At 44.9% G+C, this 15365-nt stretch overlaps 1 protein-coding gene across 1 annotated transcript in view; it reads right to left on the bottom strand.

The window, feature by feature from the left end:
- Positions 1-15365, bottom strand: part of ATN1 (atrophin 1) — an 84775-nt gene that overhangs the window by 30309 nt on the left and 39101 nt on the right. The window contains 1 exon segment of the mRNA XM_042451837.1: positions 540-729. The gene's annotated coding sequence lies outside the window, so the exon portion shown is untranslated.

Genomic DNA, 15365 nt, shown 5'->3' with positions numbered 1-15365 from the left:
TGGGGACAACGTTTGCCCTCCTCCAGTCTGCTGGGATTTCTCCTGTTCTCCAGGAGTTCTCAAAGATTATTACCAATGGCTTTGAGATTATATTTGCCAGTTCTTGTCAGGGGTGCTTTGATTATGAGTTTCTGCATGGCAGGGGATTGGACTAGGTGGTCCTTGTGATGTTATAGTGAGTGTGAAGGCAGACAGAGCAGCGCCCATTCAAAGTAATGAAAGCTTGCCAGTACTATAATTTTAAAAGAAATTAATTTAGCAGAACCTTTAAATACAGATAAAATAATTCATGGAAGTAATAGTTGTAACACACTATTTGACCATCTGTCAAATTTTAAAAATTTAATTAAGGAACTAGTAATAAATTTAATGAGTTTAATTAAAACAATACTAAACAGAAATACTATAATTCTATGAGTCATGCTACCAACTTCTTTCTTTTGGTTAGTCTCAAAGATGATGTAAGATCCCTTGGCATACTGATTTTCCAGACTAACACAGACTTCAGTCTTTGAAGAATATATGGAGTAATATGCTACCTCAGAGGGTGGTGAAATCTCCTTCTTTAGAGGTCTTTAAACAGAGGCTGGATGGCATCTGTCACAGGGAGTGCTTTGATTGTGAATGTCTGCATGGCAAAGGGTTGGACTGGATGGCCCTTGAGGTTTCTTCCAACTCTAAAATTCTATGAAATACAGCCGCCACCACCAACAAGAAAATGGGGACTATCTACAGAAAATTCAACAAAGGAGGGTAGGCAAAAAAGTAAGTAAGTAAGTAAGTAAGTAAGTTCTGGTGAAATTATTTCACAGAAAAATATATTCTCAAAAAATTTGCTTAGGTGCTAAAAAAATTCCTTCCTCAACATTTATACAACGAAAGCAAACTAGTGTCAGGCCCTAAAATGGATAGCTAAAATTTTGTCAGAAATCAGGGTATATATGTGGCCATCACTTTCATCCTTAGTAGGATGGCAACACTGTCAGAGCAAGTGAACCACAGAAAGTATCCAAAGAAAAGGGACAAGGAAGGAAGAAATCTTCTCTAACTATACACAGAAATCCTCAGCTGGAAAAAGTATTTTGACTTATCCAGAATACATCCCAACATGGCCAAAAAAACCTCCAGAAACAGAGACCTTAAAATTCCCTGTGTTGTTCTCTTCATTTTTGGTCTACTCATAGGAAATGAAGCTTTTCCTAGTTTAACCCAAACCTGTACCAGCTTAAACCTTCCCAATAGGTGCCTGACAATGCTCTCTGTTTAGAATAATCCACATCATTCAGGAAAACCAGAGGCCTATGAGTTATCCTATAGGAGTGGCAGGTCCACTGTGTGTGTTTGGTAGGTCACCAGTTATGCAGACATGGCCTTGATGAAGCACATTGCTTCCTATTCGGGTCTCTATCAATTCTTGTTCTGCTGAGCATTCTTCTAAAAAAATGTAAAACAGAAGTTCAAATACAGTGGGTCTTTGTTATCCGCTGGGGTTTGGTTCCAGGACTTTCCGTGGATAACAAAATCCATCGATGCTCAAGTCCCATTTAATACAATGGCATAGCAAAATGGTGCCCCTTATATAAAATGGAAAATAAAAGTTTGTCATTTGGAATTTATACCTTTTTTGGGATATTTTCAAGCCGTGGATGCTCAAATCCGTGGATAAAAAATCCCTGGATAAGGAAGGCCAACTATACAGCATTTGATACCAAGAGGACTTATCTGTTCTTGCTCTGATGCTACTTGCTTACAAAAGATGCACATTGATAAAGGCTGAATATTTTTCTTCTGTGTACACACACACACACACACACACACACACACCAGTACTGGAAAGGATTACAAGAGGCAACCTCTGTGTGTGTGTGTGTGTGTGTGTGTGTGTGTGTGTGTGTGTGTGTAAAACAGCTACAACACTTTGGAAGACATTTCATGAAGCAGAGAATCTAAGGAAGTCCAAATATCATCCCCCAGGGCCAACCAAAAGACATTTTGATGCACAATATGAGACACCCTAAAGGCAGCATTCCACTCATTAACATGAGATATAATCCAGAGAGAGGTCTGCAACATAAGCCCCATCAAAACAAAAAGGTGCCAGGCAGCTCTCATTCTTTTCAATGAGCAGGAGAATTTCTGACTAGACTGTATCTTGTGAGTCAGGTAATGGCTCTCTTCCTGGCATTTGAGGAACCAAGAGACTATTGGCTAACTAGTATGCCTCTGTGTGCATATGCCTTCAGGTCTGCCACCTATCACTTATGGTGACCCCTTGAATTTCATAGGGTTTTCTTAGGCAAGAAATACTCTGGTATTCAGTCAGTCTCCCATCATAGTACTAATCAGAGTTGACCCTGCTTAGCTTCCAATATCAGACATGATTTGGTGCCTTTAGGGTATTTAAGCTTTGTGATGCCTCTGAGCATCCCAATAATATCATGCATTGCACAAAATATATTGAGAAGTCCATTCGATTAGGAGCCAATTAAATTCTCCATTCCAGGGATAAGCCCTGTCAGATTGCTTTTAAATGGCAGCAAGTCAACCAGAATTGGCCTATACAGTAGTAGTCTATTTTTACCCTCACTTGAGGGGACCACATTTTTCCTAACAACGATGCCATGACATCAGAAGTGGTTAGTGGTTAGTAGTGGTAAGCAACAGCAAAACATAAAGAACAGAGTAGAAGGGAAGGCAGTATTCCCTGGGCCCATGCATACTTGAACATGCAGAGAGAGAATATATATATATATATATGCAGAGAGAAAGCTCTCTCTTACAGATGAACACACAAACCAACAGATACTGTGATGCACTTCCCACATCCAGGATTGTCAAAGACAGTTCTTGTTTTGCATGGAATACAAAAGCACTCAGGGTGCTGAAGGAAAAAGAGGTGGCTTTTCTGGGGCTACATGAACTAGAAAGGAGCAGGTTGGGGGTCTTCAGCGTTTTGTGGGGGTGAATATTCCATGAGTCTGCAGCATGATGGTAGTGCCACTCCTACCCCTTCTATTGCACAAGGAAGGTCTCAGCTTGCACAGTATAGTTTAGTGTAGTAACAGATGTCATCCAAGAAGCCCACAATTCAGATGTCATCTTAGCCAGGAATCCACTAAGAAAACCACTACAGTTTTCACCTCCTACCTAAGGGTCCTCTTTGCTGGAATGTCTGCATATTATTATTATTATTATTATTATTATTATTATTATTATTATTATTTCCTTATCTCCAAAATTGGGACTCAAAATGACTTACAATTTAAAGGAATGCAGTTAAAAACAAACAGAAGTAAGCATCAAAATAGAATTAGACTGTTACAGTATTAAAACTGATCACTCACTAAAATAATACAATGCAGTTTAGAAAGATAAAAGCGCTTAGAAACAGTACAACACCCCCAGCCCATTCTTTAAAGACTTTCTATTTTAAAAGCCTGTCTAAATAAAAATAGCTCTTAGGCCCAAAACATATTGCAAAAATAATCCAGTTTGGGACTGCCCTAATTGGCTCAGTGCTAGGGAATCCTGGTTACTGTAGTTTATTGTGGTCCAAGAACTCTCTGACAGAGAAGGTGAAATGTTGCACAAAACTAAGTTCCCAGAATTCCTTAGCACTGAGCCAGGGCAGTTAAGGCGGTCTCCAACTGGATTATTTCTACAGTGTGTTTTGGACCTTAGCCTGCCGCTGGAAGGACCACAAGGAAGTGGCCATCCTGGCCTCCCTGGGAAGGGATTTCCAGAGTCAGGAGAAGCCACCAAGAAGGCCCTCTTCTCAAGCATCCCCACCAAGTGTGATGGTGATCGGACCAGTGGTGGAAATGCAAAGCATCATCACAGATCTGAGAAAACATCTATTTTGCTGGACTTTCAGTTGTGGTGGTGAAGCTCAGAGAGCCAATTTAAGCCCCTCTTTCATGTCCTAGTAGACAGCCAGCATGGCCTAGTAGTTTAGCATTGGACTATGACTCTTGAGACCAGGCTTCGATTCTCAGCTCAGCCATGAAACCCACTGGGTGACCTTGGGCAAGTCACACTCTCTCAGCCTCGGCAAACCTCCTCTGAACAAATCTTGCCAAGAAAACACCATGATAGTTTTGGCTTAGGGTTGCCGTGAGTTGGAAATGACTTGAAAGCACACAACATCAATTAAACTCTCTTTATAAATGCTCAGCCCCACCAACACCTAAGGAATATATACTCCACTTTTTCTGTTTTCTAAGCATTTGAAAAATTGATATGCACTTAAAGCATAAGCCTTTCTATCACAATATTAAAATCAGATTATGAGATGATGACTGAATATATAGGCGCGTTCCGCATGAGCCAAAAGTACACTTGGCACGTACTAGGGTTGGGAAGGGGCATCCTTTCTGGACGCCCCTAACCCTAGTAGCGCTGAGCACATACAAAATGGCGGTGCCCATTCTACATGGGCACCACCATCTTGACGTAGCGGACACTTAGCGTCCGCACGTCTTGGCACCATTATGACGCCACATGTGCGCCAATGGCACTTTGCGGTGTCATAATGGCGCCGCAAAAAGAAGCCGCTTTTTGCAGCTTCTTTTTGCTGCTCGGAGGAGTCGCGCGGTTTTGGGCGGTCTGTAAAGCGCCATAGATAGATATAGTGACTTGCCCAAGATGGGTTTCATGGCTGTATATACATATTGAATATAATCAATACGTGTATACAACCATGAAACCCACCTTGGACAAGGCACACTCTCTCGGCCTTGGGGAAGGCCATGGCAAACCTCCTCTGAACAAATCTTGCAAGAAAACCCCAAGATAGGTTCGCCTTAGGGTTGCCATAAATCAGAAAGGAATTGAAGGCCCACAACACACAAGCACAGGCCCTTCACCAGCGCTGGGCAACTGCAGCCTCCAGATGTTTGCAGCCTCTGATCTCCATCACTCAAGCAGTGATTCCCAGACTCAGGCCTTCCAGATATTTTGGACTTCTGCTCCCAGAATCCCAGACCCTGGGCCAAGATGACTGAGGCTTCTGGGTGTTGAGCTCCAGAAACCTCTGGAGGACCTGCGTTTAGGAATCACAGGAGTGGGAACAGAGAGGACTGCTCTCCAGAAACATCTGGAGGCCTCTAGTTGCTCTCCCCTGAGGACCAACATTAGGAAGACCTTCCTGACAGTAAGGGTTATTCGACAGTGGAAAACAGTCCCTCAGTGGTGGAGTCTCCTTCCTTGGAGGTCTTTAAACAGAGGCTGGATGGCCGTCAATGGGGATGCTTTGATGGAGAGTTCCTGCATGGCAGAAGGGGGTTGGACTGGATGGCCCTTGGGGTCTCTTCCAACTCTAGGATTCTATGACCAAGAAGCCTTCTTCTGAGAGGCCATTCTGCTTGCATCCAGTGTCTGGGCTCCAAGAACCAAGACAAGAACCAGAATCAGACCAGAGCCAGAATCAGGACCAGAATCAGAACCAAGGCCAGGATCAGAATCAGGACCAGGAGCAGGATCAGAATCAGGGCTAGAACCAGCACCAGGACCGGAATCAGAACCAGGGCCAGAACCAGAATCAAGAGCTGGAGCAAGACCAGGATCAGAATCAGGGCCAGAACCAGAATCAGGACCAGAGCCACAACCTGGACCCGAATCAGAACCGGGGCCAGAGTCAACCCTCCACAAAATCGCCCAGAGCTAAATTTGGGGCCAGGCCCGTAAGCCGCGCGAGCGATGCCTCCCCATCCCTGGGAGGGCAGCCCCCTTGAAAGTGGGGGGGACCGGGAGACCCCCAGGGCCCCCCTATCTGGACCCCTATTGCTTTGCGGGGCCTGTTGCCCCTTGCCCTGGGGGTGTCTGGGGATCTGGGCTGGACCACCACCCTTCATCCTCCCCCCCTTCTGGGCCAAAGGACCATTGGGAGGCAGGGGTCCCCTCTTCCCTTCCCTTCCAGGGATCAGGGCCCATTCCTGGGAGGGAGCAGGGATGCGAAGGCACTCACTCACTCACCGCGCTCCGGAGGGAAGGATGGGATGGAGATGGTGGGGGAGAAGGAGGAGGAGAAGAGGACCCTCCTTCTTTCCTTCCTTCCCTCCCTCCTTCCCTGCCTCCCTCTTCCTCCTCCTCCTCCTCCTCTCCCTGGGGCTTGGGGGGGCAGGGACCCCCTTCCCCGGTGGGTCTCCGAGGGTCCTCTCTTGCTGCTGCCTCCGCCTCCGAGGCTCGTCCCCGGCTCCCCTGCGCGCCCCCGGTGGCCTCCTCCTCTTCCTCTTCTTCCTCCTCCCCTTTGCCAGGGAGGAGGGGAGGGGGAAGCAGGCACGTCCTCCTTTTCCAGGACACCTCCCACCCCCCTAGCCTCCTCTCTCTCCAGGAGGAGGAAGCCCCCCCTTTAAGGGGACCCAGGCCTCCTCCTTTTCTCCTCCAGGGCAGCCTTCCCTACTCCAGCAGGAACTGCCTCTGCTGCAAAAGGCCCTCCTCCATCCAGGGTGACCAGACACCATGTCTTCCTTTTCCAAGACCTGCCCCACATTCCTACCTTGCCTCCAGGAGGAGCTCCCAAAGGCCCTCCATCCAGGGTGACCAGCTGCCCTCCATTTTTCAAGACCTGGCCCACATTGTAGCATTCAGAGAACCCTAGAGTTGGAAGAGACACCAAGGGCCATCCAGTCCAACCCCATCCTGCCATGCAGGAATTCTCAATCACAGCATGCCCATTGACAGATGGCCATCCAGCCTCTGCTTAAAAGCCTCCACCATTTTCTGAGAGCTCTCACTGTCAGGAAGTTCCTCCTAATGTTGAGGTGGAGTCTGGTTTCCTCCAGTTTGTATCCACTGCTCCGGCCTCCGGGTCCTGTTCTCTGGAGCAGCAGAAAACAAGCTTGCTCCCTCCTCAATGTGACATCCCTTCAAGTATTTAAACAGGGCTATTATATCACCTCTTCACCTTCTCTTCTCCAGGCTAAACATCCCCAGCTCCCTAAGTCCTTCCTCATAAGACATGATGGTTTCCAGACCCTTCACCATTTTAGTCGCCCTCCTTTGAACATGCTCCAGTTTCTCAACATCCTTTTTGAATTGTGGTGCCAAGAACTGGGCACAGTATTATGCCAGATGAGGCCTGACCAAGGTAGAATTTCACAATATCTTCCATTCAGGGTCCTCTTTTTCCACCATCATCTGCCCAGGAGGAATTCCATTCAGGGTCCTCCAGAGGGCCCCCCCTTTTCCAGGACCTGTCCTCCATTTCAACCTTCCCTTCAAGAGGAATCCCAAAAGGTCCTCCATTCAGGGCAGCCAGGCATGTCCTTTTTTTCCAAGACCTGTCCTCCATTTTGGCCTTCTGTTTTGCTATCCATGTCTATATGTGTATTGTGTGCCTTCAAGTTGTTTCTGACTTATGGTGACTTAAAGGGTTTTCTTAGTTGTTTGTTGTTAACTGCTCTCAAGTTGTAGGCCCTCCAAGACAAAACCACATAAAAGCTACAAACTAATAGGAATAGGGTTCATGATTCTTAGTGATGCTCAAAATGGAAGGCATTACAAAATACAGTGGGGTCCTAGATATCCGCTGGGGTTTGGTTCCAAGACCCTCCATGGAGAACAAACTCTGTGGATGTCAAAGTGTTTGCAAGGATTTTCTAGGCAAGATTTATTCAGAAGGGGTTTGCCATGGCCTGAGGAAGCTGAGAGAGTGTGACTTGCCCAAGGTCACCCAGTGGGTTTCCATAGCAGAACCAAGATTCGAACCCTGATCCAACGCTCAAACCACTAGGTCACACTGGCTCCTATCCACATCTCCTCTCCAGGAATTCATTGCTTTCAGTGGGGCTGACTGGGCCTTGGTGCTTACCACGTTTTGAGATATTACCCACACTGCAGCCACAGATGGGGACCAGGCCCGTCCTCCTTTTCCAGGACCTATCCTCCATTTCAACCTTCTGTCCAAGAGGAATTCCAAAACACCCTCCATTTTGAGCATCACTAAGAAGCTTGGAGTATTTTTGGCTTTTGTTTTGCAATGTCCTCTGTTTTCCTGGAAGGTCCTATGTTTTGTGGTGTCGTGTTTTGTGGTGAGGAGGACATGGGGCCACCCTGCAAGAAGCCCTGACCCTAAAAGGAGGACTGGGATGCAAACGGAAAGGCTGGAATGGAGGACATGTCCTGGGAAAGATGTGTCTGCTCACCCTCAACGAGAGACATTTTAGCATTTCTCCTGGAGGAAAGAAAGTGGAAATGTAGGCCATGACCACAGATAAAAAGTTCAAAACATTCAGTGTAACTGTAAACTCATGCTTCTTAGTCCTGCTCCAAAGGGAGGCCATTTTGGACTTCCTCCTGGGCTGAAGGCTGAAATGGAGGATGTGCTTGGTCACCCTGAATGGTGGAAATGTAGGCCTCAGCCTGGAAAAGGAGGACATGCCTAGTAACTCTGGGTGGAAGACCTTTAGGGATTCCTCCTAGATCAGCAGTTTTCAACCTGTGGGCTGCGACCCCTTTGGGGTCCAATGACCCTTTCATAGGGGTCGCCTAAGACCATCAGAAAACACATATTTCTGATGGTTTTAGGAACCAAGACACCACAATTTTATGGTTGGGGCTCATCACAACATGAGGAGCTGTATTAAAGGATCACGGCATTAGGAAGGCTGAGAATCACTATCCTAGACAGAAGGTGGGAATATAGACTATGACCGCGGAAAGGCTGGATGGCCATCTGTTGGGGATGCTTTGATTGAGATTTCCTGCATGGCAAGGGTTGGACTGGATGGCCCTTGTGGTCTCTTCCAGCTCTATGATTCTAGGAAGATAGTATATCTGTAAAGCCATGCTTCTTAGTCCTGCTCCAAAAAGAGGCCATTTTGGACTTCCTCCCGGACAGAAGGCAGAAATGTAGGACAGATTGTGGACATGGAGGACCTTCCTGGCCAATGGAGACCCTTTTGGACTTCCTTCTGGACAGAAGGTGGAAATATAGGACATGGAGGGCACTCCTGGCCAACCTGAATGGAGGCCCTTTTGCAATTCCTTATTTATTTTATTTTTATCCTGTCTTTCTCTCAAAGTGAGACCCAAGGCGGCTAGCAACATATATTAAAGCAACAATTAAAACCATACAATATAGTAAAAATATGGGGGAAAATACAAATATACAATTTAAAACATACAAAGTTATGTTTTAAATGTTTCCTTCTGGAAAAAAAGGTGAAAATGTAGCACATGGAGGGCTTTCCTGGCCAACCTGGATGGAGGGCCTTTTGCAATTCCTGCTGGAAGGGAAGTGGAAATGTAGGACATGGAGGGTGTTCCTGACCCTTTTTGAATTCCTCCTGGAGAGAAGGTGGAAATGTAGGACATGGAGGGCCTTCCTGGCCAATAGAGGCCCTTTCTGAATTCCTCCTGGAAGGAAGGTGGAAATGTAGGGCATGGAGGGTGATCCTGACCCTTTTTGAATTCCTTCTGGAGAGAAGGTGGAAATGTAGGACATGGAAGGCCTGGCCAATAGAGGCCCTTTCAATTCCCTAGAAGGAGGTGGAAATGTAGGCATGGGAGGGTGAGCCTGACACCGTTTTGAAATCCCTCCCTGGAGAGAAGGGGGAAATTAGGAGCCTGGAGGGCCTGCCCTGGCCATAGAGGCCCTTTCCTGATCCGCCTGGAACGAAGGTGGAAATGTAGGGCAGGGAAGGGTGTTCCTTGAACCCGTTTTGTTGGAATTCCGTCCTGGAGAGAATTGGAAAGGTAGACATGGAAGCCCTTCCTGGCCAATGAGGGGGCCCTTTTGAATTCCTCCTGGAGAGAAAGTGGAAATGTAGACATGGAGGGGCCTTCCTGGGCCCCCCCCTTGAACCCTCGACTGGTCTTCTCTGGCCACTTTTGGGCTGGCAGCCAAAGGGGGAAGGCCACTCCACAGAGGTCCCTTAAAAAGGGCTCCACAAGGATAAAGAAAGAAAAAAGAAAGAAAAGAAAGAAGAAAGATAGGAAAGAAAGGTAGGTAGGTAGGTAGGTTGGGGGGATAAAGAGAGAGAGGGCTGGGTGGGGCATAGGGGAACCTGACCAGGGGTCTGGGGGCATGGGGAGAAGCCAGGTCTGGGGCTGAGGGTCCTGGCCTCCTCCCCTTCGTTCCTGCCCCGCCTCCCCCTGTGGCCCTCCCTTCCCTGCTTCGAGCCCCACACAAAGAGGGAGGGATGTTTGGCAAGCAGAGGCGCCGGAGCAAAAGCAAACAAGATGGAGCCCAAGAAAGAAGAAGGAAGAAAGAAGAAGGAGGAGGAGGAGGAGGATGGAAAGCAAGGAGAGACGGATTGGATCCTCCCGAGGAACTGGAGTCCCCTTTTTTTGCCGTCAGCAAGAAAGGAGGGAAAGCCAAAGCCAAACTCCTCCATTTTCCCATGACACCTCCTCATATCCTCACCTCGCTCCTAAGTCCTCATGCTAGAACCACACTTTACATTTCTAGGGAGGTTCTGTGAGCTTTTTTTGGGACTCCCAGCCGCAGTTTGAGTATTGCTCAAAGAATAAGCATGCACTCACATTGGGGTTGGGGGCTTTTTTATTTTGGCAATGTTGACTCCTATCTACATATTTGGATCAGCACTAAGATGCATGCCATTACACTGGCAGAAGGGTTTTAGCCTTGCAGTGGTCCTCCGTATGCCAAGGATTTATTTTTTAATCCCAGATTTTAACCACCCACAAGCTTGAAATATGAAAATATATCAACGACGAAAGAGGAACAATAAATGGGAAGCCCTTACTAAAATAGTTAAAGAGATGTCACTTATGAGAAAAAATGATACAAAAATGACACCCTATGTTGGATAAGATTTCTGCAATGGAAAAAAAAGAAAGAAAATGTAAACATACAAGAATCATCAAATTAAATATATAAGGGAAAAGTGAGAGGATGACAAATAAAAAAGTAGAAATGAATCTAAGAAGTAATGCGGTAAACAGTGTACGAAAAATGTTCCAACTATAATTAACTCAAATACGGAGGGAAAGAACAATGTTATGTATAATCCATCTCTACATATATGTGTGTCCATATCTCCATATATGGAGCTTGCGTTGTGTAATGATAAAAATGCCAAAGTCCAGCTTTGATTTGGCCATTTTATATAAGGAGCAACATTTTACTCGGCCCTTGTTAATGGGACTTTGAGTCATCCGGGATTGGTGTTTCTCCTGGATGGTCCGGAACCAAACCCCAGTGGACACCAAGGATCACTGCTTGTGTAATGTCCGTTCTTCCACTTTGAGCAGCACTAAGAGCATGATTTCTATTAGGGACTGTAATTTCCGTGGTCATGCCTCCATTTTTCTTGGAGGGTCTACATTTTGAGGTGCATTGTCCTCCTTTATGGTTTACCAGGATGGCCTGGTCCACCTTGGACAGGAATCCAGGTGCCCCCCCTTGCCATACCCAGAAACAGTGACAATCGGGGCAAAAGAGAGGGAAATGGATTGGGAAGATGAAATCAATTCAGAGCAGGCCCCCTTGAACCCAGGACAGAACGTTAAGTAGTAGGCCGCTCCTGCCTCACTCTGCTATGAAGCTGTGGCAGGGCAGTTCCTCTGGGTGCCAGATCTGCGACATGGCCACTAAGTTTGTACTTATACAGTAAAACAGGTAGATATCAAATCCATAAATTTTGGCCCCAGAAACCTGCTGTTGTTACTTGCCCTCACGTTCAATCTACCTATGGAAACCCTGTAGATGAGACTATCTCCAAGACTCCCGTCCTCCCTGGCTCCACGTAGTTCCGGAAAATTCATACTCATGACTAGTCCTTAATAGATCCCATCCTCTGGCATGTGGCCTTACTCGTCCTCTTCGACTTCCCTCTACATTTCCTACATTATTGTTATTTCCCCAATGAGTCAGGCCGTCTCACGATGCCCAAATAAACCAGCCTGTTTTAGTCTATGGGCTTCCCAGGAGATTTTCAGTTTCACCATCCGCTAGACTCATTTGTTTGCCTTGTGGGCCATCCAGTGGATCCTCAGCACCTCCCAGCACCTAAGCTCAAAGTAAGGGTTTTATTCCTATCGACTGTCTTAAACTGTTACTGTCCAACTCTCACATCCATACCGGTAACAGGAATGCATTGCTATATGAGTGCTAAACTTTTATGTTTTCAGTTTTATATATTTTTGTAATTTAGGATTCTTTTCTAGTTCTTTCATAGCTGCCATTCCCTTTATTAATCGTCTTCTGATTTCTTGGCTGCGGGACCTCGTATCTAACAACAGTTACTACGATCTATTTCCTAATTTCCCCCTATTATTTCCTCATTGTCTATTGGAATGTGTGTAGATTCTTCAGGGTCATTAGTTTGTTTATTAAGCTCAACATAAGCATGCTTTTGGCACTTTCCTGATCTTTCGTATTAGTTGGTTCCAGGTCTATGACGTTTCGACAATATGTGTTTCCTGCATTCTCAGATGGGATATTCCTTCCGCCGATTGCACTCCTCTCCTTCTGCTCCAATCCTGCTTTCATTAAAATATGTTTCTGCAGGATAAGTGAACAGTAGGGTGAAAGATGCAGCTATCGACCCAGTTGCCATTGGTACCATTCATTTCTCTGGTTCTGTTCTGAACATAGCCTCTGACTTATACTTGAGAGCAATTTTAGACAAGCATATACGTATAGGTATTTTTTGTAGAGTGCCGCCCAGTCAGAGTTTGAATTGCTACATGATTATTACAGCTCTATACAAAGCTCAAGCCGCAGTCCTGACAGTCGGCTAGAAACACCTTTGGTTTTCTGAATCAAGTTTTTCTTGGTTTTTACACTGAATCGTAGTTTCTGAACTGAAGGGATCCTGTACATAACAGGGATTGTGTTATGAAAAGGCATACTGTATGTCTCTAGTCTGGAAAAAAGTAATTTGAACAGAATGCTGCAATCAACACTGGTACTGAGTGCGGTGAAAAGGCAATAACTGGAGGACATAGTCTTCCTGGAGGGAAATGGCCAAGGAACCCAAACCAAATGAAAATAGCATTGCAAAAATGACCATCTGGAAGACCCTCAGAAGGCCTTTGGAGTCAAGTGCAACTCGCTGCTTGAAAACAAAAAGGAAAGCCAATTCCAAATTGAAATGGGTGAACAAGATTTGATCAAGGTTATTGAGAGCTAAAATACAAGACTTCTTCACCATATCATTACTGTGCATGTTATGTTCGTCTGTATGATCACCCAACGCCGGTGGGGGGGGTTTAGTGAAATGACACCAGCAGGGGGGGGATTATCCTTTTTCTCCGCTCATAAATTTTGCTTTCTGTTCCTCTGGATCTACCACATCGTTTTAATTCTGATTCCTATGCTAAGAAATGGTTACAAAACTCTAAGAAATGCTGAGGGTCTGATACTTTTTAATTTCTTTCGCCAGAGTATTCTTCCCCTCCTGTGTCCAATATCTGTAGCATAATTAATGCAGCTGAAAGAGTGGTCTCTAGTCCACAAGAGCTTGTGCCAAATAAATTTATTTATCTAAAAGTGCACAAATCTGTTTGGATGGTCTTTCTAGCTATTGCAAGAAACAAGGAAGGATGTTTTCAAATTCCTGGGGCTTTGGCCAAGGAAGTTTAGAACTGACATGTCAATTGCATAAAGTGCATACCATTGACCTGACAGCTTCTCAATTACAGTCCTAATTTAGGCTAGTGCAAAAGCAGAACTTGGTCTGTAAGTAGGTGAACTCTACCATGTTAGAAGAATGAAGGCCGCCTAAAATGGCCGTCACCAACCAGGTGCTTGTCAATTACTGGACTGTAAAACTTCCAACCGAACATATGACAATGGCATTTTGGCTGATATGATGAGGGTCATAAGACTTACAACAATCTAAGTCATTTCAATTTTGGAAGCGTATAAAATCTGATATTGGAATGAACATGTTACCTTAAACGGAAGCTAGGACTTTTGAGAACACTAAGTGTAAAACTCTATAAAATAAATAGTTGGAAACATCCTAGACAATGTACTTCTCTCTCGTGGGCCAGAGTAAGAGACAGAGCCATGTTATTTTTGGTGATTAAATTAAATTAATACATGGCATAAAAAATAAAATTGTGCCCCTTAAATAAAATGGCAAAATCCGGCGTTGTTGTTGGAATTTTGTATTTCTTGAAGAAGTTTAAAGCTAGGGGGGCTTCAATCCCTGGATAAAAAAAATCATGGATGGTGGGGCTGACTTAACACCCTCAACCTTCATTTGGGGCGCATACAGAATTTCCTTTCTGCCATCTCAGCCTAACGTCCCTTTTTCTTGTGTCACATCATAACATCTGTTCGGTTCTGAAATCTGCAATCTGGGCCACTATCATGCACGCCAATAACACGCCAAGCAAATGCTATGTTGCAGTGGCTAGTGGAATTAGAATGGTTGGTAGCTCCAGCTATCTGACAGTGCTTGGAATATTTAGACGCAAGAAATAGAAAAAAAAAATAAATAAGGTATGGCCAGAGCAACATAAGCATTAGGGCTTATCAGGCTCCCTGTTTCAGGCGTGGTTTCAACTGATGACCCCCCTTGCGTTAATTTCCATCTGGACGATTAATAAGGTTGAGTTCACTACTTTGCAATGTTCTGTAACTTCTAAATTCTATAGTTAAATTATGTGACCTTGTGAAATGGGTAGAGAAGGAATACCAAATACGTAAGTAGTGCCTCACACTCTGTATCATAGCAAATCCAAAAAGGGGTTAGTTCCACGCAAGACAAGAAAAGACTCTGAAAGGTGTTTTTCTTACACAAACAGCTGAAGCTACCACTGCTACAGTGATAAGGCTATAAAATGTTCAGTACTTGCATATAAGCATACTTGCAGACGCTAAACACATCAACAGTCTTCAGTGTTTATTATTGCAAACTGGGATGGGGGGAGCATTGTCCTGTGGATACTAGACATATGTGGACTTGATTTGATTTATTATGATTTTTTTGCTATGAAACAGTGGGCTTATTCTCACTATTTTATATGGTTTTGTTACTTTTAATATACATTTTTTTTTTTTCCCAAAGGTGCTTAGAACAAATTCTTCATAGAAGAAAGATTGTTTTATCTTCATTTACAGCTGGAGAACTGAGGCAGAGTTTTAAGGAAATATTCTGTTAACTATGTCATTCAAAATATTTTTGTCTAGAAGCTATATGCTTAATGTATGTGTCGTGACTAATTCTACTTCTGAAATTTAAAAATCTACATGTGGGATGGAATAAAAATACAGATTGCAAAATTCTGGCTGAGATTACACTCTCTGTTCAGGAACTGAAGAGTGAAGGTTGTGGAAGTTTCAACTAGCACATTGTGCCACACAGCCTGTTACAGAAGCCAAATAAAGCTGCTTCGAGTCACATGGAGGTATGGTGTTTCAATTATGCATGCGCCCTAAATAGAAG

Source organism: Sceloporus undulatus, chromosome 2, assembly GCF_019175285.1.
Source record: "Sceloporus undulatus isolate JIND9_A2432 ecotype Alabama chromosome 2, SceUnd_v1.1, whole genome shotgun sequence".
NCBI classification, from domain to species: Eukaryota; Metazoa; Chordata; class Lepidosauria; order Squamata; family Phrynosomatidae; genus Sceloporus; species Sceloporus undulatus.
The sequence above is the reverse complement of the archived record's forward strand: the minus strand, read 5'-3'. Positions and strand labels throughout refer to the sequence as shown.